Source organism: Channa argus, chromosome 12 (genome assembly GCF_033026475.1).
Source record: "Channa argus isolate prfri chromosome 12, Channa argus male v1.0, whole genome shotgun sequence".
Taxonomy (NCBI): domain Eukaryota; kingdom Metazoa; phylum Chordata; class Actinopteri; order Anabantiformes; family Channidae; genus Channa; species Channa argus.
Genome location: NC_090208.1, coordinates 23072597 through 23092019, shown reverse-complemented (window position 1 = coordinate 23092019; position 19423 = coordinate 23072597). Strand labels below are relative to the sequence as shown.

General features: G+C 37.5%; 2 long non-coding RNA genes across 2 annotated transcripts; both read right to left on the bottom strand.

Moving 5' to 3' along the window:
• Positions 1 to 4097: 4097 nt before the first annotated feature.
• Positions 4098 to 7943, bottom strand: LOC137138246 (uncharacterized). Its single transcript, XR_010915918.1, has 3 exons — positions 7705 to 7943; positions 6583 to 6617; positions 4098 to 6467 (listed from the first exon to the last, which is right to left on the bottom strand). It is a non-coding gene; the product is annotated as an uncharacterized lncRNA (long non-coding RNA).
• Positions 7944 to 17444: 9501 nt separating this feature from the next.
• Positions 17445 to 19178, bottom strand: LOC137138244 (uncharacterized). Its single transcript, XR_010915916.1, has 3 exons — positions 19097 to 19178; positions 18587 to 18925; positions 17445 to 17728 (listed from the first exon to the last, which is right to left on the bottom strand). It is a non-coding gene; the product is annotated as an uncharacterized lncRNA (long non-coding RNA).
• Between the last annotated feature and the right edge of the window lie 245 nt (positions 19179 to 19423).

Genomic DNA, 19423 nt, shown 5'->3' with positions numbered 1-19423 from the left:
AACAAATAAGTTACAGCAGCCAAAACTTATTCCTTGCCAACACATTTTGTTTCTTAAAAAAAAAAAATTTAATCATTCAATTAAAGGGGGGCACTGTAGATTCCCAGTTGTAGACATGCTGCAATAAGTGCCCACTTTCATCTTGACTGTTAGCACATGCCATGCTGCAGCATAAAATGACTAACTGTATAATATGTAGGTAGATATTACCTTCCTGTCTCAACATACTGTAATGCAGGCCTTTCTCTGTATAACTATTACTTTACTACTTATCTACTTTAGTAAAGAAGCAGTCAGGGTTTACTGTGAACTGTGATCATTATTAAAGCGCAGTTGTTATTTTAATGGAATGTAGATTTGTCATAACCAGGAAGAAGATTCTGTGCAGTAACATAAGTTAAAAGAGGCAATGTTGTCTCCTACACATTATGTTCCTAGCAACTAAGTATGATTTCTATGGAGCATATTTGACGTTTGGGTTATTCATTATATTTTTGAATGAAGCAGCCTTCTGCCCAACCCCTGAGAGTGCTGCCCAGTCTGTGGCCCCTGCACTGAAATTCAGACATTCTACTGACTTTGTCAGGAAAGGGTATATGTGAGAATGGAAATGTCCGAGGGAAACCTTCCTGACATTACCCAGCCTTTATCCTTGTACAGTGCTGTGTGTGTGACGTGTGCGAGCTTGTGCTTTGCACTGCTCGTGCTCCTGTTCTGCCCTGAATTGTCGGGAGGATTTAAAGCGAACGTTTGTGCGTGTTGGTGACTTTGATTTACAAACAAGGCGGCATCCCCACTTTAATAATCACTCCCTCAATCAGTATTTCACGGTTACTAAAAATGTATCTGTCTCGGCAGAGTACATTGAAATGATATAAACATTTTGGGTGGCTGTTTCCTAAATCCTGAGATTGTTCAGTCTAATTCTGTTCTGGTTAATGAAGCTACTGCTGCAGAGCTGCACTTGTCTCACTTATGTATGGACATTCAGTTAATTATAAAGGTACTGGACCATGTGAAATGATTAGACAGAAACTGGCACTGATTGGTTGCCGCCACCTCCGTGAGTTAGTGAGTGAGAGAGAGAGAGAGAGAGACTAAGGTCGAGTGGGATAGAGATTGAATGAAGATTGAGAGCAGTGGTAATGACAACAAAGCAGTAAATCTGAGAAATAAAACATTTTTCTGATGGGTTTTACTCTCTAACGTTAGAAAACAAAAATAAACACGAACACACCTCATAGTGTGTAGCCCATAGTCAAAAAGACACTTAAATCTGAACCAGGATTCAAGTAACGTTGATGTTCACAATGCAGATCCCCGGCCAAAAATAAAGGTACGATACAGGGAGGGTTTTTGATTTGATCAAAAGATCATTACACACACTGCAGTATCCTAAAACTAATCACTGCTCCACGTGGTGGACCAACACAGCATTATAATAGTCTTCTCAGAAGGTTCTTTAGGCTTGGTAACAAAGCGGGCCTGATTTCATCATGCAGCCTTTCAGGCTGCTCCATCTGTATAGTTAGAGACAGTTGTAGAACAGTTGAGTGTTGACAGTTTGCCAGCCAATCACAAGGCTTGGCCTATAGATGTGATGGAAATTCAAAGGGTAGATGTATACTAAATGTTTTAGATATATGGAGTCAAATTTAATGTGAAACAAATAACTAATGCAATATTCTTCCCAAAAGTTGTTGCTAGAGTTGGGTATAATAGACTAATGTGATTAGGTTTTCAGTTACAAGTTTCACTTTTAAGTCTCTTACAAGCCGTTTAAAGGATTCAAATGTCACATTTTAGAAAGGCTTTCTTAGGTGTGTTACTGGGGACAATGTGGTGCAGGAAGGTAGAGCAGTTGTCCACCAATCTCGCAGTTGTTGGTATAATTGCCAGCTCCTCCGGTCACACGTTGAAGTGTCCTTGAGCAAGACACTGAACCCCAACTTAGTTGCTCCCGGTGAGCATTGGCCAGCTGCACAGCAGCATTTCATTTAATACCACAGACATACACACAGAAAAATAAAGGTGCTAACTGCAACCAAAAATAGTTCTTGAGACTGATGCCATAGAAGAACAATTTTTGGTTCCAAAATGAACATTTTAGAAGATGGTTATTTAAAGAACCATCTTGTAATTGAGTATTTCCACCCTCAGCACAGCTGTTAACATATTGGCAGTTCAAGCTCAAGCTACAGCTTTTGATTAAAAGTGAGAAGTTACATCAGTTGTCTTATACAGGGAATAAATAAATTTACTGTAAAACATGACAGAACACATTTTCAACTTTGCCTTGAGCTGTTTTTTTTATATATATTTTAAAAATGTACCACATACAAATAAATCTAAGATATCACGAGTATAGAAAAACACTGTAGTTCTAAAACAATTATATTTGAGTCTGTCTGTTTATCTGCATCTATTAACAATGTAGTTAATAAAACATTCAGCTATTTAAAATACATCCAGGAGCCTAATGTGCCATCCACAAATATCTTTAAGAAACAGCAAAATGTAAAATTTACATTAACACATTATATATTTTATCAGCAAATATTTTGCATGCCAATTTTAACAACATCAACTTTAATATGAATATTAAAACAGTTGCAGAATAATTATCTAACAATGGACATACTCATTAATTAATTATTCATTGCAGCTTTTCTATACTCGTAGTTTTCTGTAACAAGACTGTAACAACCTCTTCTTACAATGTGCTGGCACACTAGGAGACATTAATGGCATTTGCCACTCTTTGCACAGCTATTGCGATTATTCTAGTCAAAGTTTCAAGCTTCAGAACACAAAAAGCACCTTAAAAATTCCAACAAACCTTATTCATGACAAATAGATGGCAGGCAGTCTCTTTGAAACAGAATGCGCGCAAAGTATCACTGTGTTCACCATCTAACCTGAAAATCATCCAATATAAATTTGTCAACTTCCTATGGCTGCCTCTCTCTAAATAAAATTATAGATGTCTGTACAAACACCTTCAAAGCCTAAAGTTTTTCTGAGTTGGATTCACCTAATTAATTCACCTAATTCAGTGAAACTCTTAGCTTTCATACAGAAATCTGTGGGAGCAAGGATACCAATGTACAGATCGTAGGACAGGAGAGGTGCCTTAACACCTTTTGGATAGTGTATACTGTTGTGAATAAAAACTTTAATTCACGTTATCATGGGCATGACTGTCATGACAACATTAGGATTTAACTTATTTATTTATTTATTTTATTTTATTTTATGCTATGAAGTTGAGTTATACAACAAATACGTTTATTATGTAGCCAAAACCAAGTTTGTAGTAGAACTCTGGTTAGATATTTGACAACTCCTCTTTTGGTAGAGCTAAATAATATGTGTTGGTTTTGTGGCACAGGGCTGATTTTTAAGCATGGTCAACACTATTTCAAAATTGGAAGCCATTCCAAAAGTTTAAAGTTAGCCTGTCAACTTCCTGTTAGAGATCATGGTTTTAGAGGCCTTGGGCCTGGCAAATTAAAAGAAGTTTTCTATCAGATGTTCCTGTCAGAGCCCTGAAAAGTGGTATTTGGGATGAAGCTAAAAAAACATTCTAGGACGTCATGGACATGTGTGCTTATCATTTCTTTCTGTTTTTGTTTGGCTGTTGTCAACTGACTGTAGGCAGAGATGTTTGAGTTCACTGTTTGGAGCTATGGACACAAGCTTGTTTGCCAGCTTACTGAATGCTCTGATTGTTTTGTCCACATCAGTTTTAAGCAAAGTTGATGGCTCTTCAAGAACCTTCAAGAAAATAATATATTAGGATTCTATCATATTATAATGCAGTAGCAAAATAGTAGCAAAAATTTTAAAATGCATAACTTCAGATATTATATATATAATATATTATATATATATAAGTCAAACAAGAAAATGTTTTGTAATTTATTTAACAAATGACTTGAAAAATTACGTGATTATAACAATTATGCTATTCATTTTATTGAATTTGGTGTTTTATGTTAATCAGAAGCTAGCAATTCCGTTTGTCTTCCCTCTCTCTCTTCTGATAGACCAAACACACCTTTTTCAAGTAATGTGCCATGGGTAGGGCAGGGACATTTGGAAAAGAAGCCGGACAGAGGACCTTGTAGACCAGAGTGGAGAATTAGTGAATCTTATCAATTCAAAATACTGGTAATACCAGTATTATTTTAAAAAGCACACAAAATCTGCTGTAGACATGATGGTAACTGCTGTCAGTAAGGAGTTTAATTTGGAAGAAGGTTCTCGAAGGTCACTGACATTTTGCTTGTGCCTTGCTTGCGTGGGTAGCTGTCGCAGCATGAGTATGAGTATCCTTTACTTTCTCAGGCAATGCACCTAATAATGAATTAGTGGCTAAAGAGGTGCTCAGATCATTTACTTAAAAATAGCAATACCACAGTATATAAATACTCTGTTACAATGAAAAGTCCTGCATTCAAAATGCTACTACAGTAAAAGAACAGTAGTATCAGCTCAAACTACTTTTGTGACATTAGACATCACATAAATGAATGTTCTTTTATTGGAATAAAATGCCCGATGCATTAATGTGTCACTTTAATGTTGCAGCTGGTAATGATAGAGATGAGCTGATGAATTACTTTAAATACTGCTGGGTGGCTTATGAATTTCCAAGGATTTTTATGAGTTTTATGATTATTCTATGTGTATTACTATATGTATTATTTATCAGATTGTACGGAGCACAAACTAGCCTAGAAACCAACAATGGAGAAACTGAAATAGAAATTCCTCAAATTTGAAGTTAACTACAGTCCTTTTGTAAATGTATGTATTTATATTATGAATCCAAATTAGATCATACGTGTGTGTGTGTGGGCAATAGTACCAACAGTGATGCTCACCGATGGCCCAACATTGGCCGACTGCTGACCTTTACAGTGAATAGTTGCTTTTTGGTTAGAGTTAGGCAAGTACTAGTTATGATAAAGAAAAGATCCCATAGGGTAATAAAAGCAAGTATATATTTCTAAGTCTGCATGTGCGCATTTGAGTGTCGGGTTGAGCTTGGAGGTTTGAAGAGTAGGTGTCAAATTTGAAGGAACAACTTCTGAAACAATCTGATGCATGAACGTGGAGAAGAAAACTGAGAAGATCAAACTGCCAGCAACACTTGCAGATTAATGGTACATATTCTAATATAGGCAACATGCCAACAATTGTTGTTCAAATAACAGTATAAGGTTTTTGACCTTTTGCAACTGTTGCTGGCAGTCTTTTCAATTTTAGTATTAAATTCCACTTTTAGGTAGCTGGCTACACTATTAAACTGTAGTGCTTTTCATTACAATGAATGAATATTTATACCATTGTCCAACATCAAATAACCCAAATGGCTATGAATTAAGAACCTTTACTTAGGCTATGAAGCTAGACTAGTGGTGTGTGAGTTTCTGAAGTGTGGATGTATACAGATTACCCACTGATGTAGACAGTGCTGTTTTCCACTACAGTTTAAAGTGCACAAATGCGTGTGTTGGTGTCTTTATTTTAAATACAGCCACAGTGCTTTAAAAATAAAAACAAAAACACAAACAAACAATGCACGTGTAAAATAATACATTCAAAGCCAATTAGACTCTCTGTTAGAACGGTGAAACTAAACCAAATGTTTTTTTTAAATGTTGCCCCAGATGCTCCAAATGGCCATAATGTTCTGCAGTGCTGTGCTTGCACAAGAGCTCTGGTTTTTCAGCTAGTTGACTGTGGAAAAAATGCTGAGACATCATCTAAAGAACTAACACTGGTCTGTTTCTTAGTTCAAGTTTTAGACCAGTATGTTACAGAGATAACAATGGTGAGAAGTACAGTGACGGTTTGCTCACGCAGTTTAACATTTGAATGTTATTTTTATTCCTCGGACATTATTTATATAGAACTATTATACACATGCATGAAAAAAGTTACTACATTGGTGTTTTGTATGTTATTTTTTAAATAATATAAACCATAAATATAAAGCAATAGAGAGGTCACTGGGATGGTTACATCAGTATTAGATTAGAAAGGCTGCCATTAATCACTGTTCAGTTTGTGATTAATGTGATTTCAGTTTCTAAAAAGCCAGTATGATCTCAGACCACACAGTGTCTTCATTTTGTGTCAAACATTACATGTGTATCTCACACACAATTTCACTGCTTCAGACCTTCATCTTGGAGAGTCATTAAAGTCCTCACTGTTCCTTCTTCATATTATTCATATTCTTTACACAATGTAAAACATTGCAACCTCACTGCAAATTGCAACACCCACCAATATCATTTAAATACCCAATTATTCATTATTAGATTAATTCTGAATTGCAGTTTCAGGTACGGAGTCTATCTGGTACCAGTTTATGCATTGGTTTCTGGCTCTCTTTGTCTCCATTTTGGCCGAAAATTCACTGTTGCATAAGTCAGGTCCTCGGAGCACGGACTCTGTTAAATATTCAAGTTTTTTTTGTTAGTCATCTCACACAGTTTAAAAGTAAAACAAAGTAATTATTCAACTTATTAAATTCTGAATCATTTATAAAAGTAAAGGTTTGATCACCTTGCTCTGTTGAAGATGTTTTCCTTCGTCATAAGCTAAAAAAAGAAGAAATCTTGTCATATTATTCATGCTCATTGTATAGTTGGGTGCAAAACTAGTTCAGATTAAAAGTTTTAAAAAAAGTCATTTTAAAATGTCAGATTAAAATTTTTTTTCTATCAAATAACTTTCTCTATTCAGTTAGTACAAACATGTTTTAATGAGAAATTGTTAAAATAAATGTCACCACAACAAGGTTGTTGTTTAATCCCTAAATGCTAAGAGCACATTTACTAAGAGCTAGTTCTGTAAGTTATGTAAAGCTGTTTGTGCCATACTCGATAAACATTTATCTTAATGTGCCACAAGTTCTGGTGAACACAGAAACAGCAGCCCCAACAGTACTAAACCAGACAGGACCCTGTTGTAGGTGTAGCTGTCAGCAGAATCCCTTTGAGCAGCGGACGTAGGAACACAGGGATCAGTGACAGTGACAGATTTTATGCTCATTCTTATTAAACAGTACCCAGTTTCTATTTCATTAATATATAGTTGAGACCATGTAGTTTTTGAAGATGATAAGGTTTAGTTCATGTTCATACTCGGAGAGGATTTTATTCAGCTTTGGATGCCAGAAAATTTTATTTAGCCAGTCCTCGCTAACATATTAAATGGGTGGACAAAATAGCATTAAAAACTGTTTCATGACGTGCATTTGCTGGCTAAATAATCATTCTTAATATTGGGTGTTACTGTAGCTAGTATAGTATAAAGTCACTGTTGCATAGTTGAAGTCCTAGGTATAAAAGATAAGATAGTTGCAAGTTTTTTTCCTTCAGAAATACGAGCACAGTGGATAACTAGCTGAACTTTGATGGTGATTTACTGGTGAGCTACACAATTGAGACAATGGTTGTTAAGTTTGGGAAATTTTAAAGTTAATTTTATTAAAAAAGTTAATTTCGCTATACCTAGATGAAGTGTAATCCTGGACAGTTTAATCTAGAGACATGTACTTGAACCTGTTTCTTACAGGTATAAATATCTTTATTAAGGGTATGTTGTGATACCTTATTAAACAATTTTTAAACAAGGGTGAGAAAAACATATATTCAAATAAAATACATAAACATTCAAACATACCTTTCTTAAGTTTCCTGTTTTTAACAACCAGACCAATGATGACCATTACAAGGACAACAGCCAGAAAACCAAGGATCACACTTATCAGCTTTGTTGTTTCATCACATTTTTCTACAATCAAAACATTAAGTTAGACACATACTTGGTAGTTTGAGACTTGGATAATAATCTGCAAAACAAGACAAATCTTAGTTTGACACTTACTTTTCATGTCATCATGTTCATCAGCACCTTTTTAATAAAATTTTACATTATGATATTTAAACTGCCATATTTTTCATTTGTATCAAAGTTCTGAATTTGCTGTGTTGAAAGAAAAAAATGTAGAAATGTAAATGAAAATGAAAGAAATGTAGCAGTGAACTTACCTTTAACATTTAAATGTATTACACTGAGAAGGAGCCGAGCACTTGTGTAAAATCCACAGAAATATATTCCAGAGTCAGAAACATTCACTCGTTTGATTTTGAGAAAGATAGTAGAGATGTTGGTTGTTGTTTCAAATGTTCCATTTTGAAATCCATCACAGTATGCAACATCGCTATTAACGCTGAATAGAACAGAGATACACCTGCCCCTGTTTGTGGTGTCCAGTCTGAACCAGAACGTAAAGGAGTCATATTTGGACATGTTCGCACACAACAGTGTGACATCTTCACCAGAATTGGCTTCCATACCGTGAGACTCTACACCTAAGAAAGAGATCCAGCCTGAAACACAGACATCAATTTTCTATTAAACAAATTTTAAATGAAACATTTGAATTCTGGTGGATAAGAGATAAATTAGGAATACAGTTGATGGTAATGTAATGACCAATACTTACCGAGAATACTGAGACTTAAAGCTGTTATTAGGCTGAAGGTCCTCATGGTGCATATGTCTGTAGCTGTGCAGTGTCCACTGCTGCACTATGCTCCAGTATGGTTGCTTTGAATGTTGAGGGGGTGGGATGTTTGTTATTAAAGTCACCACAGAAAAGTTGTCAGGAAAATGTGTAGAATGCTAGCCTGAAGACCGTGTCCATCAGTATGAAATATACAAAACATTTAGCCCTAACTATAAAAATTATTGCAGAGTCTTCAAAACAGCATGCAAGTTACATGTGTTTGACATATGTTCTTATCTTTTTAGAGGACTTCTAAAACTCTGTTAATGTGACCATTGGGTTTTAGCCAAGACCGTTTTTGCTTTGTTCAGATGAACAACTCTAGAAAGAGCCCTGGTGCTTCCAAACTTTATCTTTTTTAAATTGCCACATAGACTTCTAGTACTATTTCAGTTATTTATAGATTGTCTATAATTCAGACATAATTCAGGTAATCCGTCCATCTATTATTTTAACCCCTTATCATGTTCAGGGTTGCAGGGTCTAAGCTGTCAGCAGGTGAGAGTTGGGGTACAGCCTGGACAGGTCACAAATGTGTCTTAGGGTCTTATATAGCTGTGGACACTTTAAATTCCATGAGCTAAACTCAAGACATTCAACTTAGATATGCTCAGACCACAGTGCACTCTTCTCTTCCTGTTAAACAGGTGACAATGTGTCACTCAGAACAACAGGGGCTAAACATAGAAAAACTCTACTTTGAGCTGCTCTGAGCTGGAGGCGGCGGAAGTCTCCAAGCATAATGCACATAGTATTTACCAAAAAAACCCAATGCATCTATGGCATTTATTTATAGCAGACAGTTTGTTTACAAGTTAAAACTACATTGTTATTGTTTAGATCATACTGGATTACATTATATAATGGTTCTAATGTTTGGATGGGGAGCAAAAGTATTACAACCACCATTAAATGTAATGCACTCCAGTACAATACCACCAACCATTAGTTAGAATTTATGGCAGAGCTACTGTATTGGAGTACATTATATTGTACTGGACAGGCTTCAGATGTCTTTTGATATCTTAAGGACATCTTAAGTCTTTCTGTGAATCACAAAGCTGAGTTAAAAAAAAAAAACAGAATCAAAACTCTGGGTCTTTGTTGAATGTTTTTAATTAAAAGTAGAGAAAAAAGGTTTAAGCAAACCCCTCCAAGGAACCTGGCAATGACATTTGTCACAACCTGGCTCAACAGTATGCGACAAAGAAGGGAGGCCACACAAGGTTCTCAATTAACTCAACATATTTTAATTGAGTATATAAAGATTCAACTTATGTTTGTGAGCAGATCACTGTTGTATGCAATGTAGACAAAATAAGAGAGAACTCAGTAAGCAGGCCCAGGGGAAGAGACTGAGCTGATCTTTAAGGCCTCCTTTATAGGAACCTTAACCCAGTTGACACAGGTGTACGGCATGCCTAAATCTCAGCTCCACCCACTGGCTTCCTGTAATACAAGAAAAAACACTGCCACACGCACACAGAGAAAGACAGAACCCAGATCTGGCTTAGGCCATCACACATTTGACAAACTCAGTAACACATAAACTGAGTTCTCAAATCTAGCTTCTTCCAACTGAGGAACCTGGACAAATTAAAATGTATTTTTACTGATTTTGAGAAAACGATTCATAACTTTGTCTTACCAGTGCTTACTGAAAAAGTGATCATGTGCAAGGAATGATGGGTAATTTTATACATCCATAGAAGGGGGTGTCATGTGTGTCACAGTTGGACCTGGAACTTAACGGTTTACCACGAGGGCTTTGATCAAAGCAAGACAAAACAGAAATATCTTGTTCAGTAATGACTTTACCTAACAAGTTATTTCCTATTAAAGATTCACTTTCAAAACACATTGTTGGGGGCATATAACATTTTTTTGTACGAGCTGACCTGCAGCCTTTTGCAGTTACTGTCCTTCTGTAGGTGTATTTCTTTTATTTCATTTTATTCTTAATTTTATTCCTTTTTGTATTTGTAAGTACTTCTACGTACCTACTTTTTTGCGTCAAGCTTTCTAACCATGGAGCCCACTCATTTGTTTACAGTCGGAAACAGTTGATCAGGCTGCAGCAGACTGGCATTTTTTAAGCTTTTAAGCTTCCTTCAGACTTTAAACATCCAGGACAAAAAAGGACGAAAAACAGCGAGAGTTTGCTGAGCTGTTAAGAAGCATTGGGGTGGAAGAAAATATGTCTGTGGGCCTGCGTTTACACTACATGCCCAGAGAGTTCTCACATGCCATATTGATCATCATCTATATTCTTCCCTCTGCAGACAGCGCATGTGGCATCATACACTGTGTAACAGCTGGGCTCCAGAGCCAACATCCTGACCCCCCCTCTTTATGTTGTCAGGTGACTCTAATCATGCAACCCTCTCCAAGACCGTCCCCACCTTCACACAGTATGTGGATTGTCACACCAGGGGTTGAAGACACTGTACCCGATGTATTCAAATGTTCAAGAGGCCTAAAGCTCTTCAACTTTAGTTGAATTTCAGTCGTTTGTATTTGTTTGTTAGGCTATGTGTATTGTCTTTTGGTTTGGTTGAGGTGTTTTTCCTTTCATTTCTACTTATCCCATGGGAAGCAGTTGTAACAAAGCAACACAATTTCCCTAAGGGATCAGTAAAGTTCTTTGAATCCTGAGTCTTCACCAGGTCCAGATAAGTGAGTGTTGTAAATTTCAAGTGTTTTGAAAGATGTTTGACAAGAGGACAAAACCAGAAAGCCTTTTTTAGGTGTGGTTTGGAAGCAGACATCTGAAGGTATCGTATCATATGGATATGTGCTGTTTGTCACTGGTGGAATGATGGCAGTTGGGGTGTAAGATACGTTACGTAAACTAATCAGTTTAGTGTGTTTAGGGGAGGTCGTCTCCTTAATTCTGTTGAAAAGCTGTTGCAAACCTTTACCAGTATCTGTATTAATAAATTGGGCTCCTGTTGTCACTGAGCTTTTTCGTTTCACTTTGTCCACCCTCTGCCACAGGTATTGGAAAATCCCAGTGCAGAGTCTGAGCCTACATGAGAACTGTATCTCTAATAAAATCTAGATAGTCTGTCTGGCCGCTGGCCCCTTTACGCTGCTGACAGGTAGGACTTAATGTGGATTTAATGCAGTGTTGGTTCTGCAGTGCTGCGTGATGCTCCCTTCTCGCTTTCAGTGCAAATCTAAGTGGCTCCTCACCCATGAAACACCAATGTGTTGGGCAGTTAGACCTCAACTGAATAAAAGCATGAATTGAAAATGTGCAGGAAAAAAAAGGCTTAAAAATTGTTTATCCATCTTTTATTGCAACATTAGATTGTATTCAATTAACCTGAAAAGTCATAGAAAGCCCCAAATCTTTTGAATATGATACAGTATCAGTTCCAGTTGATAGCCGGGAAGATGCAGGGAAGTTGAACATGATTTAAATCAGGCACTTACTGAGGCTGCAGAGAAGTAAAGCTGTCATCAAGGTAAAGTTCATCATTGTGCACATGACTGAAGCTCTGTTCTTAATTGAAGTGTGATCCAGGAAGGGTAGACTGTCATCATGAAGAGGTGGGCTGGTTTTAGTTGTTTCTGTTGCTAAAGGTGGCTACGTAACTGCTTTCAACTAAGTGCCTCAAGAAGACCAAACTATTTTTGAGACAATGTTATGTTATGATAATAAGTATTCAAACCAAAGTACAGTGACCAAAGATACTATCACATATAAACATAAAAGATAAATTATTTCCAAACTACACAAGTTAGGTTTGGGTAAGTATGTTAATAAGAATAAATAATGCTATTATTGCTGATGTAGTTACTTATTAAAGTTACATTTTGGAATTTTGGTGAATCAAGCTAGTGGTGGCATGAGAATCGAAATCAATCCACTCAACTTTGTGCAGCTCTTCTGCTGCTCCCATGATATAGCAATTTAATACAGATCCAGTACTTTCTGTATTAGGTATCTGCTAATACTGATCGTGATCAACTGCTTATACAGATGGAGGCATCCGTGTGTTATACTTATCTGTGATATACTTGCAGTACTCTAGGGGTAGGGTTGCATCAGGAATGCAGTTTTATTCCTGAACCAAGCTCAAATACCAACCTGCAGTTCTCCTCACAGCCACCAGGAGTCACAGAACTTCCTCCTCATTCCTAGTCACAGTGTTGAGTCCTATTGTTTGTGGATGCATAAACCGCTTCTTAGCGAGCGCTATGTTTTAATCTAATATTTTACACACATCCTCGAAATTAACTTTTTTTTTTCATTGTTCCCAAATCCTACTTTAAGCTGTCCTAGACTTAATAACCATGATCCCAAGTTCTTGTGTTTTATTTTTTTAATATTTTATTCTAATATCTTGTTTCGGTAGCTTGCATACTCACTATCAAAGTTCTGCTAGTTGCTTGTTTGAAAGTATATTTAACTACTGTATATCTTCAGCTCTCCTAAATATATCCCAATTTCTTGAGTCATCACTGTTTGGTTTATAACTCAATAATTGCAAAACAATGTTGCAAATTCAAACCTTCTGATACAGACACACTTTGAACACCACAGCGAATCATGTGCCTCCATCTAACTCTATCCTCTGCATCCTCTTCTCTCACACCAACTAACTCATTAAATCCATAAATCTCCTCTTTGATCTTCCTCTAGACCTCCTGCCTGGCAGCTCCAAACTCAGCATCCCTCTACCGATATATTCACAGTGTGCTCTACAGCCATTTCCATCCTCTTTGCAAAGTTTACCTCCTTCTGTGTTCCTGTCCTGAAGACCAACCTGCCCATCACATTCTCATCACCTTTGTTCTGTCAGTCCTATACTCTTGGCTTTCCTTTTCTGTCTCTGCCTTAAAACACGCCTTCCTCCTCAACTTCTTAGACCAACAGTAGCCCAATTTACATCTGTGCCCTGTAGGTCAACAAAACCGGTGGTGATTGTTGTTTAACCAGCCCCCGACCGATCTGGTATGGAAATAATTTTCTGTGTGAAAGTCATGATTTGCATTTTTAATTTGGCATGTGTTTTACGTCGTATGCCATTCCTTACACAACCTTCTGCATTTGTCCAGACTTGGGACTGGCACAAGAAGACACTGGCTTGCATTACTGTAACTGCTAAAATATCAGTCTATAAAATTTTAAATAGGCTTTAGGGTATAGCATTTGAATCCTACCCCACCCGTGCCGAGCCACCAAGGGCCACCCTGGAACCGGTCTTGATCGTGGATAAAAATGGTAGGTTTGCAACAGGAAGGCCATCCAACATTGTTTTCTTAGAAACCTTTTACTTTTGTAGTTGAGGTAAATATGGCCAGCATGGTGGGGGAGTGGTTAGCCTGCCTCCTAACACTGAAGGATTTGCATGACCTCCCCAAGTTTTCTCTGGATAGTCTCGAGTATGGGAGGCTGCATGTTTGTTTTACTGGTGATTCTAAATTGACCATGGTTGTGAATGGCTGTGTTAGCGTATGTTTATCTGTGTTGGCCGTGAGATACTTGTCCAGCGCATACCCCACCTCTCGCCAATGACAGCTGGGGTAGGCTTTAATCAGCCATGAACCTGAACAGAAGTGGTTACAGATAATGGATGGACTTGGGAGAGCTTTAGGCCTCTTGAACATTTGAATACATCAAGTCTAGTGTCTTCTCCCCCCTGGTGTGACAGTCAACATGCTGTGTTATGGTGGGGACGGTCTTGGTGAGGGTTGCATGTTTAAAGTCACCGGAGATCATAAAAAGGGCATCAGGATGTCTGGTCTGGAGCTGTGACAGTGTATGATGCCACATGTGCTGTCCTTGGAGGGAGGAATATAGATGGTGAGCGAAATGGTGTGTGAAAACTCTCTGGGCATGTAGTATGGATGGAGGCCCACCGCCAACATTTCAATGTCAGGGCAACAGAATTTTTATTCACAGTGCCGCTCTGCTGCAGCCCGATTAGTTGTCGAGACTAAACAAATGAGCCGGTTCAAATGGCTGCTGCACGCTGATCACAACTTGAACCAGAAAACGTACAATGATTAAAAGCAGCATGGTTAGCGAGCGGATGCTTGAGACAACAAACTGGGTAATTAACTGTAACAGGCTGCGGCTTGGCTGGTGCAGGTGCAGTTTGACCTCTGCCTTTACAGGTGATGATGGTGACCCTTCAGATAAAAGTTCTTTTATTTACTTCATTGTTGCAGAAAGCAGAGTTGCAGACACAGTTGTTTTCCTCTCCTCCTCCCTTAAACAGCAGTCATTCTTTAGACCAAATTAAAACAAACGACTTTGGAAAAGGAAGAGTGTGGGGTATGATAGAGAAAACAGCAGGTGGAAATCTAAACTGCACTGCTGGCAAAAACATTGCAAATATTTAATTGATAGAAATTGTCACCAAACAAGATTTTGTTTGTTTCACACAAAAACAAAATGTCAACGAGAAATGTCGCGGTCTGTTTTTTCAAAAGTCAGGTGCACTGTTTTTCTTAGCAAAAAAAAAATCTGTTCAAGATGATGGGTAGTACTACCAAATACAATTCATAATGATAAAAAATAACAACATTTGGTTCATGTGAATTATGTCAGTTCCTGTTTACATATTTGGTTTTGGGGAAAAGAAATTGTCCTCTTGCTATGTTGCATTCTTGAAGACTTAACATTTTGTGAACCTCCAAATGGAAGAAAAGACCAGAATATGTTGTTCACACAGTAATAGGAGGCTGAGAGTTGGGTTTTGCCTCCCACACCATTACAGGCAAACCTCAATTTTTTATTAATAAATGCAGAGTAATGTGAAGCCCTGTACTTCTTTCACATATCTGTATGTGTACTTTGACCACAACTTGCTGCCATGGAACTGAGTCCTTCACTGCACCACATCATTACAAAGAGCTAACACACTGCTTTCTACCCCTGTAGACAATTCAATAAACTGCTACAAACATTTTGTAGGGACATCTGATTGTGCAAGTATAAAGTATGAAGGGTTTTTTACCTAAAGAATAGAGCTGTGGTATAAGGAAGTAGTGAAATAAGTGCACATTAATTAATTATTTTTTAAAAATATCCTAGAGTTAGCCAAGGGGAAATTAAGGTCTGTGGTCCTTGAGTATACAGTCTCAATAACAATTATACTGCATGCACTGCTAAAAGAAAGGCGGAAAGCTTGTGTGTGCAAGTACTTCAGTTTTTGTTGCATGTGGTTTTATTGCAAAGCTAAAGGGCAGTTCTGCTGTGACTTTCGATTTGGCTCACACAGTGTGTTCTCACCACTGTGGAAAGTGAAAGTGGGAGGGGGCTCAAAACTTGATGCTTAGCCCAAAGAAGGTTATGCATTTGTGTTGTTCTTATACACATACATTTGTCAAGTTATAATAGAGTCCTCCCTCCTGCATTAAAAACAGCCCTCTCTCAACATTTTCTGCCTATAAGGACATTCGCCAATCATTAGTATCCTACAGTCTCCTCCTCCATCAAACCTCTTTAGGTATAAAGTAAATTGAGAAACGGAGTTCAGGAGGGCAAATCTTAGATCCCAGTTCTTACAAGTGGGAACAACTGAGGTTAGTCTGTGACTGTAAACCCTGTGTTAACTAACTGTGTTAATGTTAAACTTGGAAACAAAGCTTTTGTTTTAGAGGATTTTTGTCAGTTGTGTTCAGATCACAGTGATGTCTCTTTCTGTGACATGATCTCAGCCCTCCCTCCCCCGATTTGACTCACCCTGTGAGCTTGACAGTCATCAGTAAAATTGTGCATGTGATTTAGACATGTGCATGTTTCTCTCACATGAAGATTGGGGGCTGGCAAAACATTGATATTAAAATATTTATACACGTGACCCTTTAAACAAGCATGTGAATAAGAAAAGCAACCGTTCAAGCAGCTGACTGAAAGGCTGAATGAAGGTTACATTTGAGACACCACCTCATTTTTAAATCAAATGAAAATGAAATTAACCCAAAGTACCTCATAGTCTAGATAAGTTGTTTTCAATCCAGAGAAACGTGGTTTATTAAAATGGCTATTTAAGTTAACAAAGTTATTAAAGGTCTCCTCCTTCTTAGGAAGTGCAGTTTTTTATAGACAAAGTCAGATTCTGTTGAGTTTTTAGAGTCAAAAATGTCCAATCTTTAGTCACCTGTATTTGTATGTTAAGCTGTTTTCATTGACATTCTGTGTTTCTGTACATTAAGGTTTCTGTGCTACACTATGGCAAAAACTACATCATTGTGGCTCCTGAAGTGGGCCATAAACAGGATTTTGATCCTGAATGTGAAGGGTTAGACGGAGCCTTTGTCTTATGTGATTTTGACTAAATTCGCAAACATTTAAAATTGATTTTTTAAAATTATGACAGAATGAACAGGCGGAACTCAACTGTTAGGACACATTGCAACACAGTGCACAATGCTGCAGCAAAGAGCAAAATCTTTACACAGCACACACTTAATGGTTGCCGTAGCGGCGAATGAACCAGGTTAAGGTACAATTGAAACATTTGTGTGTATATATATATATATATATATATATATATATATATATATATATACACACACACACACACACACACACACACACACACACACACACACACAGTAGGTGCAAATTGTATTTTTTCTTATCACCAAGTCTGCATATCTGTTTCTAAATTTGGATGTGTCATGATTTTATCTCTGTTGTGCTCAGACACTGATGCTTTCTCTTCCTGTAAACAGAGTGTCCTCACTCACTCTTTTACTATGTTCGTCTAGTGTATGTCGACTGTCATCCATTTGTTAAAGGCAAGTAGGTGGAATCCACTAAAAGAATGGAACAATAAGGAAGCATATCATAATATTTAATAACATTATATGAGATAAAATACTCCGTTTTTATTACAAATTCACATTTCATTTTATGCCAAAGAACACTTATGTTTCACTTTGAGTTGCATTTCAAGTTACGTTGTTTTGGAAAGAGGAAGAAGACAGGCTGCTTATGAATTCAGCATACAGTGAAGACTCTGCAATTAACATCTCATTGTTTTTCCACTATGTTGTTCTAGCGCCATGTGACTTTATTGCCTTTTTTGGTTTTTCATCAGGCAAATGTTGTAGATAGTCTTTGGTACCTGGTACTTTCTTAGTATGGCCTCCATTGAGGTTCCAAGTGAGCTGAAAGGATAACAAAAGATTAGGTAAATACACAGCAGACTTCTGATTGATCGGAGACATGTGTCATCCATTTCATTGTTTAAACCAAACCCAGTCAAAGAATTTCTGAAGCTTTCCTCTTTGATTTGGTCAGCCTTCTTTTGTCTTGCTGCCTTCGGCCTCTTCTGTAAAAAGTATCTCCTTGCTGTGATAGTCACATACTAGACAGTTAATAATGGCATTATTTTGATGTTCTCCCATTTCTTCATGTGGCTTTGGTATGATAGCCAATTTATTCTAGATTTGAAATGAAGGACCTGATGCCAAACGTGAATAGTTTAGAGCTCAGCCGGGTTGAGTCAGTAATATGCTGTTGAAAAGTGACTTGAATAAACTATAGAAGATCAATGACAGTACTAGATGTCATCCTCTCTTCCACTGGGGTGTTGCTCAGCAGTATTTTGCTTGATGCTGTCACTGGTGGCCAGAAGCTATGAGCAGTAATACTTCTTATTATAACGGTTGTCTCATTTATATACTGTATAAGCAGTGACTATTCTGTTGTAACAGTATAGCAGTTTTTTGCATTCTCGTTTTACCACGAGCTTTTTATTACTCTCTAAACAGATATATAAATATTTTATCTTACAGTCTTCCTGTACCACAACTTCTGAGGCCCTTAATATATAAAGCAGACTCCACTCCTTAATCGTTTTTGGACAAAGTCTTAGGTCAGAGTCCAGAATCTGCAAGTGTCAGAAAATGTTCACTAGAGTTAAAGTTGAAGTGATCTACACCAAATGTAGAAAATGAATTTATCTGTTGGAATAGTGGATATAATATCTATGTTAGCATCTCAACAACACACAACGTTCTTACCTAGAACCTTTAAAAATGTTGCACTGACCAGTACTGTATGTCCGATTATAGAATATCCACAAAAATACAACCCAGAGTCAGACAAATCCACGTGTTTGATTTTGAGTAAAAGAGTGGACCTGTTCGATGTTAGTTCAAATTTTCCTTTTTCCGCTCCACTGCAGAATTTCGCCGGCTCAGCAGAACTGTACATGGAGGAAATACATTGGGGCTGGGTTTTGTTGACTAGTTTAAACCAGATTATCTGAGAAGGAGAACTGGAATAGTTGGAGCAAAGCAGTGTGACATCTGCTTCAGACTGGACCTCCACATAGTGCGACTCGGAACGTGAGACCCAGCCTGGGGGGGGGGGGGGGAGCTTTAGAGTGAAAATGTAAATAGCAGATAATCATTCTATTACAACAATTACAATTCTTTTTTTCTAGTGGTTACTAAATTTAACAGGTTACAAGTTAGATTACAAGTTAAACGTATCATACATCTTGAGAGTAAACAAATGTCATTACTTACTAAGGCTGGAGAAAAGTAAAGATGTCAATATAGTAATGCTCATATTTGTGTGTGACATGGTCTTACTGCATTCAGGCTTACATCACCCCAGGTAGGTGGTTTCATGAAGGAAGTGCATTTTTTTTTATGTTTCTCCATGTCAGTGTGGCTGACCATAAATTAGGGGGGGGGGGGGGGGGGGGGGGGGGGCAAATGTAGGATGATACACTTATGCAGATAAGAGCTTATTATAAAGTGTTGGTATTTTGGTTGAAAATGGGGTGTGTGAGATATTTCTGATATTATACAGACATAGAGAACAATTTTGTTCAAACAATTTTTGGCATT